Source organism: Bos grunniens, chromosome 19 (assembly GCF_055505025.1).
Source record: "Bos grunniens cultivar Pamir isolate PY7600 chromosome 19, Bosgru_T2T1.0, whole genome shotgun sequence".
Classification (NCBI taxonomy): domain Eukaryota; kingdom Metazoa; phylum Chordata; class Mammalia; order Artiodactyla; family Bovidae; genus Bos; species Bos grunniens.
This window is the reverse complement of record NC_141183.1, coordinates 6,187,666-6,196,041: the sequence shown is the minus strand read 5'-3', so window position 1 is coordinate 6,196,041 and position 8,376 is coordinate 6,187,666. Positions and strand designations below refer to the sequence as shown.

Genomic DNA, 8,376 nt, shown 5'->3' with positions numbered 1-8,376 from the left:
GTCAATGCAGAAGCCGTAGGAGGCATGGGTTCAATTCCTGGGTTGGGAAGATCCCCCGGAGAAGGGAATGACAACTCACTCCAGTATTCTTGCCTGGGAAATCCCATGGACAGAGGAGCCTGGGGGGACTACAGTCCATGGGATCTCAAAGAGTTGGACACGACTGAGCAACTGAGCACGCATGCGCGAACTCTTTTTCCGCGCCAGGCTCTGGAATAACCAGGCTGTTGGGGTTTGGTGTTTCATTCAACCTGAGTCCCGAACAGCAAGGGCTGTGCCCGCAGGCACGACGGTCCTCCTGGGGGTGCCCGTGGGGTAGTTCATGGTTTCTGTTAGAGCCGGGAGACAGGAGGAGGTGGGGGGGGCGCTCCCCAAAAGGCCGTTCCCACTCGGTGCTGCTCTGCAAGGCTGGGCTTGTCCACGGCAGACATCATGCTGCAAAAACCCGTGCCTGCTTCCAGTCTCGTCTCCTTCGCTTGTTCTAAAGCAAGGAGTGGGGGGGGGGGGAGCGGGGAGAGGGGTCGGAATCACTACCTCCCTCTACTCTCTCACGGGGCTGCTGTGAAGCCCCAGTGGCTCAGTGAGAATCAGAACCATCTTGCTTGCCTCCCTCCATCGGAAAATCGCCGCCCAGCCCTGGGTGTAGTTCCCACCAGTGGCCGCACGAGGGTGCTGAGGCCGTGACTGGAAATGGAAAGGGAGGGAACCGGGCGTTTTCTGCCTCGAATCCTAAAACCTCCGGCTGAGAGCACTTACATAAATTAGAGGTAATATTTGTATGGTATTTCATACCTGACGGGGTGCTCTCATATCTACCATCTCATATAATTTCCAAGAGGCCCCCAAGAGGACCATGCCGTCTGCTGCCGGCAGGGCTGGCCTTTAAACCATCCTGGCTGGGGTTTGTTTATTAAACCTGAAAGGTTTTCAGCCCCGGGGGGAGAGCGTAGGGTGCCTCTGGCTGAATTTGGTTGCTTGGGGAAAGGACGCGGAGGGAGGGAAAGAGGCAGGGTGTGGGCACGGGGCTGGTGCGTTTATGGGGGGTGGGGGCAGCTGTGGACCAGAGATGGCTAAAGGAATGCAGGGTTCTCCCTTCCTCCACCCTCAAAGAGTCCAGGGTAACCTCCGGTCCTCCCGCCCCCAACCCCCTCACCCCCGCCCCGGGATGTAGGTTTAATATTCTCCCCGCTGCTGTGCTAAAAGTCATAAGGCATGGCCGGTCAGACTGGCACCGGGTTTCTCAAACTCAGACTGCCGACTTTCGGACCAGATCGTTCTGGTTTTGCTGGGGGTGGGGTGGGGGTGGGGAGCAGTTCTGAATAGGTAGCCTGCTCGGTTCTCCCTGACCTCTACCTGCCAGATGCCGCACCCTCACCACTGTGACAGACAAGAGGATCTCCAGACACTGTCCCGCGTCCCTGGGGAGCAAGAAACATCGCTGCACATTCAGAGCCCCTGGACCAGAAGGACAAAACCGAGAGGATGTTCTTTATTGTAGTGATGTCTGTCCTGCACCTGTGGCCAGGTACCCCTGTGCTCAGGCCGCTGTCTTTGCACCCAGTGGCCACTGCCACTGTAGGTACCCGGTCCTTGCCCTGGGATGCTCGAAGGTCCAGCATCTTCTTCTACTGCTTCTTTGTGGGTCTCTGGCCAGCTGGCAAGGACGGGTGTGGGCATGTAGTCACTCACAAGAACGCGTGCAGGCCCATCGGCCGGAAGCCCTGACCCTTAGGAATGGCGCTCACTTCTTCGGCAGCCGGAGGGCCATTTCCAGTGGGAGTCCTCGTGTGGGGACGGGGTCTGGTGAGGGAGTGGGGGAGGCAGGAGGCAGAAAAGGCAGAAAAGGAGCTTGTTGTTAAGGGGCCTTTAAGGGAGCAGACGCCCACCTGCCCAGACAGCTCATTGACTGACTAAATGGATTCAACCCATTTTTAGAGAGCTCCTTCTGTCAGCTCCTTCAGGCGGGTGGTGAAGACACAGAAATAAGATCCAGCCTGCCTCTCTGTCTCCATCTCTAGAAACTCACAGACTAGCAGGAGAGGCACAGATAAGGCAGTCAGTGCTTCTCGTTCACGGTGGGACCAGATGGGGACTGTGGGAGTCTGATCCAGGCTGGGGACAGGCTGGGCTCAGGGAAACCCTCCCGGAGGAAGTTACAATGGTGCCCATTCACAGCTGAGAGAACCCACCCAACACGCTCAGCAGCCTGCCAGCAAGAGCAAACTCTCACTGCTAATATGTTCCGGGGGAAGGGGGGGGGGACAAGAACAGCAATGAGCAATAATAGCAAAAGAAACAATGAGACTGGGTGGCCTCAATCCAGGAGGTCTTCCTGGACGAAGTGCTGTGATAGTATGTGGGCTGCCGTCTATGAGGTTGCACAGAGTCAGACACGACTGAAGCGACTTAGCAGTCCCTGGAGACGGACAGTCTTGGATTGAAATCCTATGTCTGACTGAGAGACCTTGAACCAGTCTCCTGGCATCTCTGAGCCTCAGTCTCTGTTGAGGAGGGATATGAATCCTTCCAAGACTTCCCAGTCCCTGTGCCGAACGGGTGGAGTCCACACAACTGTCGGCAGAGGAAACCATACCAGCATGTGCTTAGCCCAGCAGCTGGCTCTGGGCCTGTGAGCTGAGTGTGAGTCAAGAGTTGCCAATGGAGCTTCCTGGGTGGCTCAGTGGTAGAGAATCCACCTGCCAATGCAGAAGACACGGGTTCGATCCCTGGTCTGGGAAGATCCCACGTGCCATGGAGCTACCAAGCCCGTATGCCACAACTACTGAGCCTGTGCCCCGGAGCCCAGGAGCCACAACTACTGAAGCCGGCGTGCCCTAGACCCCGTGCTCTGCAAGCAGAGAAGCCACCACAGTGAGAAACCTACGCACCGCAACTCGAGGGTAGCCCCGCTCACCACAACGAGAGGAAAGACCCCGCAGCAAGGAAGATCCAGCACAGCCAACAAATCAGAGTTGTCAGTGGATTTGGAGCCCCACAACCCGGAGAAGAGGAGGTGGGCTGGGGCGGCCCCGGATCTGGGTGAGGCAGGACCCCTGGGGAAACCCGCTTGGTGCCCAGAGGGGACCCAGCCAGTTTGACAGATGCCGCCTCCTCAATTCCCCTGCCTCCACCCTCCACTTTACACTGTGAACGGCTTCCACGGTGTCCAACCTGCTACCGTAAAAAGGATAGATTAGACAGCGTCCACCAGCAGTGAGGAAAATAATATCAGGGCAGAGGAGAATCCATCTTGAGCGTAAGGGACGAGCGCCCCTCCTATACATCAGCGGGTGCCAGGGGTGAGGGGCACATGAGACAGAGGAAGAAAAAAGGGCACAGTCCCTTCAGAGTAAGGGACGGGGCCCCGGCCGATCGGCTTGTATATATCTTGCATTATGCAGCGGGAGAGAGAAAATCAATAGAGCTGTCAGCGGTGTAATGCATTCAGCATTGCAGACAGTCCCATCTCAGGATGCTCCAGACAGATGCTTCAGATTAAAAAAAGGGGGGAGGGGGAGAAGGACTGCAGGGGTGGGAGACAAACGCCCTGACAGACCAGAGGGAAAGAGGGGGCATGACTGAGGTGCTGCGAAAATTAAAGTCCATAAATCACCAGGCTGGGAGAGCATCCTGGGTGTGACTGACTGGAGACCCTTATCATCAGGGGTGGCAGGGCCTTGGCCCCCTCTGCAAGGTGGGTTTCGTGGTGGGGGAGAGGGGTGAGCACGGGGCCCTCTAGTATTAGCGGTGTTAGTGACAGGGCGGTGGAGGCTGGGCTAGACTGGGGTGTGGGGGTAGGGGAAGCCAGATGCAGTGAATGATAACCTTTGAGCCTCGGGGGGTTGTGGGGGTCCTTTGGGTTGGTGGGGGATCTCCATGGACCTGCCTGCTGGATGCCTGCTTTCCCCTCAACCTCAGAGTCTCTGACCTCCTACCCCTCCTCCCAGGAGCCCCAAGGGCTGCCTGCATCACCCCCTCCTTGGAGGTGACCCCTGTAGGAGCCTGGGCAGTCTGTGTATCCTTCCCAGAACTAGCTGTCTCAGGCGTAGAACTCAGGAGCCCTCTGGATGCTTCCAGACCCTGACCGGAAGCAACACAGCAATGACTGGTTGCCCGTCCCTCCTCCCCCTGCTGTCCTGCCTTCTCTCCACATCTCCCTCTTCTCCTCCCTCCCATCTACCCCCAGAGCACCCCACTAGCCGAACCCCACAAGGTCATGGTCACCCACGGGACCGGAGCAGGGTGGAGTTCCGACCTGGAGGGACCAGATGGCCTGTCTTCACGGTACCGGGAGTCCGTGGGCGGCAGGCCTCCGGGGGCCCAGTGATCCAGTGTGGCCGCCTCCCCGTCCGGCTCCTCCGTGGCCCCGAGGCAGAGGAGTCCCTGGGGCTCAGCCTGCTCCCGTCTGTCCCGCCCATCATCCCAGCGTCCCCCGCACTCCCTGGTCCCCGGAAGCCCGGCCACGTCTGCAGGCTCAGGTTGGCATCCACAGGCGCAGACGCACCCTGGCCGGTGAGCCTCCCGCGTGCGGGTGAGCCGCGCGCATGCATAGCCGCCCACCCGAGAAACAGGCAGGCCCGAGGCTGCTTCTCCGGGTACCATCGCCCAGGACACGTTCTGCCAATTAAACTGGTGACCGCGTTTCCAGAAGCAATTGCGGAGAGCTGCACTGCCTCCCAAGGTGAGGCGATTAAGGAGAGCGCTCAAGGCCGCCCTGCGGCTGGAAGCCGGCCCGAGGGGTCAGGGAACCACGGGGACGCGAGGGCGCCGGAGTGTGCGCCAGCGGAGAGGGTCCTGCGCAGGAAGCCGGAGTTGGGAGGAAGGAGAGGAAGCTGGAAGCGGCCGGGGGGCCCGCACCCCACGCTTCAGAGCCAGAACTGGGTCTCTGTGCCCCTGTCCTTCCTGTCTCCTCTGGTGTGTGCCAGTTTAGAAACAAGATTTGTGCGAATCTAGACTCCATCCCCGGAGAAGGCGATGGCACCCCACTCCAGTACTCTTGCCTAGAAAATCCCATGGACGGAGGAGCCTGGTAGGCTGCAGTCCATGGGGTCACGAAGAGTCAGAGGACTGAGCGACTTCACTTTCACTTTTCACTTTCCTGCATTGGAGAAGGAAATGGCAACCCACTCCAGTGTTCTTGCCTGGAGAATCCCAGGGACGGGGGAGCCTGGTGGGCTGCCGTCTCTGGGGTCGCACAGGGTTGGAAACGACTGAAGCGACTTAGCAGCAACAGCAGCAGCAGCAGACTCCATCCCAGGGGTCAGGGAGGCGCACTGCCTGCTTGGGAGCAAGGAGGAGCAAACTGACCTGGGTCTCTGCGGTGAGAAACCTTTCCCGGGGTCTCCTCGGCTTCCTTGCAAAGGCTGGGGAGCCGCCAGAGGCCTCCCACGTGGCGAAAATCACAGCACCTTTGGAGCAGGAAGGATGGAGTCAGAAGTGGCCCCAACCAGCCTCCTTCCTGGCTGAGGCCTGGGGAAGGGCGGCCCTGGCTGCTCGTCACGTTCTCCAGTTCTCCAGCTCCAAGACACGACCCTGTCCGCCCTGCCTTCCTTCCACCTCTACCTGCTCTCTGGATCGCCTATAAGGTAACACGGGCTGTTCCCTTTGCTCTGCTCTCATCCTCCCCATGGGCTTCCCAGGTGGCTCCAGTGGTAAAGAACCCACCTGCCAATGCCGGAGACTCAGGAGATGCAGGTTCGATCCCTGGGTCGGGGAAGATCCCCTGGAGAAGGTTACCCACTCCAGTATCTTGCCTGGAGAATCCCATGGAGAGAGGAGCCTCGTGGGCTACAGTCCATGGGGTGGGGCTGCAGAGTCAGACATGACTGAGCACGGCACATCCCTCCCCGAGAAGTAGCCTGTGGTCTCTGGAAAGTTAACCTCCCAGACGGGGGTGATAGGAAGTGGGGGGAAGGCCGAAGGGCAGTTGGGTCCTCCCAACTCTGCCTCCTTCTTTCCTGTTCAGAGTTTCCCCCTCAGCCCTTGCAGGGCAGACTGCTCTCCTGTTGGTGGAGGAAGGCAGATGCAGCCGGCTTGTGAAGGACAGCAGGTGAGGTCTTTGGGGGAGATCTGGGGGCAGGGCGGGAGTAGGGGGGAGTGGCTGCCCTTGGGTGTCCATGCGGACTTACCCCTCTGGGAGCAGGGCCCTGGTGGGGTTGGAAGAGGCGCTGTGTGCGGCTGACTGGAGTCACATCAGACCTGGAGAGGAAGCCTAATGGGAGAGCAGTGGGGGACCCTGTTCTGTGGGTTCAGGGTAGAACAGGACAGAAGCTCCAGGGGCTCCCCGGTGGCTCAGTGGTAAAGAATCCACCTGCAATGCAGGAGACAGGGTTTGATCCCTGGGCTGGGAAGATCCCCTGGAGGAGGGCATGGCAACCCACTCCAGTATTCTTGCCTGGAGAATCCCATGGACAGAGGAGCCTGGCGGGCTACAGTCCGGGGCGTTGCAAAGAGTCAGACACGACTGAGCGACTAACACACACACAGTGTCAGGTGGCACACCAGCTGCTGTGGGACCACCATGTCCCACCATCCTCACCACAGCCACGCATTAGGCAAGATCACAGTCCTTGTGTTGCAAGCGAGGTCCTTGAAGCACAGAGATGTTAAGCCACTTGCTCAAGGTCACACAGCCAGAAACTGAAGGAAAAGGACGCCTCGTTACTTGAGCTTGGAGCATTTCCCCATTGAATTCCTCAAAGCCCTTTGCCTCCCTCTCCAGGGACCAAGTGGGTCACAGGTTGCTGAGAGAAGGATTCAAATTGAGGTGATTGCTTGAATTTACAAATATGTATTGGGCCCCTGCTCTGTGCTGGGACTGGGGGGTCTCGAGATGAATCAACACATCTCCTGTCCTCACGGCCTTGGCCGCTAGTCTGTGAGGTGGGCCAGTTTCTCGGCTCTGAGTTGGCCCCACAGCTCCCAGCTAAAGAGACAGCAGCCACGTGACTCCCTCTTCCCCATGACAATGTGACCCTGCCCCAAGGCCTCGGATGATTGGGCCAAGCTGGGACAATCCTGGGTTTGGAGCCAGAGCTTAGAGCCTCTGGTTTGTTTTGTGGCTGATTGTCTGGGGTTTCATCCAAACCGGGGGCCCGGGGAGCCTCTTCGGGAGAAGCCAAGGTGGGTGCATGAACGCTGGAGTCAGGGACAGGAGCTTCGGAGAAAGAGGAGCTGGTGGACACCTTCCTCGCGGCTGTGACAGCAGCTAAACGTTCTCTTCCAGGTCCTGTGAAGCTCACCCCTCCCCTGCACACAGATTTCTACCTTTTCTTGAAGCTGCTTTGAATTGGTTTGCATTTTGGGAACCAGATGACCCCTAGGATAGAAGACAAGGTGAGAAATCCAGGTTGGGTGGAGGATCCCTGTGCTGGAGGGGCCTGGAGGAAGGGGGTTGGGAATCTTCCTGGGGCCTCAGCAAATGACTGGGGTCTCACCCCAGGCAGAGAGGAGAGACAGAAGGGGCGTCCCAGGGAGTAGGGGGCAGCCTGGCAGAGGGAACAGCCCACACCGAGATGGGCAGATGTGCAAGTGGCCGACATGCTCTGGAGCCTTCCTACAGGGGTGTGCTGGCAAATGATTGAAATCTGGCTTTCTGACCTAAATTACGAAATCAGTCATTCATTTGTAGCATGTGCTGATTCCCACGGTGTCAGTCCTCCTGCCATGGTCAATTTCAGGCTGTTGACGTGATGTCAGTTTTTGAATGTGGAGAGAGTGGTTCCCATGAACTGGTCAGAGCCGGTTCTAGGAGACCACCCATCAGGTCAGCAGGTCATCACCTAAACGCAGGGGCCACATGGAGAGGACAGGAGAGGAGGAGCAAGATGGGGTTGGGAGGGTTTTTTGAACTTTATTTTACCTCTTTGTATTTTTTGGCTGTGCTGGGTCTTCGTTGCTGTGCCTGGGTTTCTCTGGTTGCGGTATGTGGGCTTCTCACTGCGGTGGCTTCTCCTGGGGCAGAGCACGGACTCCAGGGCCCACAGGCTTCAGCAGTTGTGGTACACGGACTTAGCTGCCCTGCAGCTTGTGGGATCTTCCCAGACCAGGTATAGAACCTGTGTCCCCTTCATTGGCAGGCGGATTCATAACCACCAGGGAAGTCCCTGGGAGGGGTTTCGAATGTCGTGTGTTCGGGAGGCTGAGCTTCAGTCTCAACTGGCAGAAGCCCAGGCTTGATTGGGTGCTTTGGGTGGGCGGGTGAGTCAGCAGCTCTAGGCTCTTTGTGGTCTGCTGAGGCCTGGCCTCCCCTTAGGCTGGTCCTTCGAATAACCCCAGGGGGGTCTGTTCTAGCCTGGTACTGGATCTGGGGAGGGGTGCATAGAATGTGAGGTGCACTTTCCCAGCAGAGGGGGAGAAGGGGAGTTCTGACTGCCC

General features: G+C 58.5%; 1 long non-coding RNA gene across 1 annotated transcript; it reads left to right on the top strand.

Annotated features, from left to right (window-relative positions):
* The first annotated feature begins 4,750 nt into the window (after nt 1-4,750).
* Nucleotides 4,751-7,343, top strand: LOC147350999 (uncharacterized). The gene is made up of 3 exons (XR_015147130.1): nt 4,751-5,585; nt 5,966-6,049; nt 7,226-7,343. It is a non-coding gene; the product is annotated as an uncharacterized LOC147350999 (long non-coding RNA).
* Nucleotides 7,344-8,376: the final 1,033 nt, after the last annotated feature.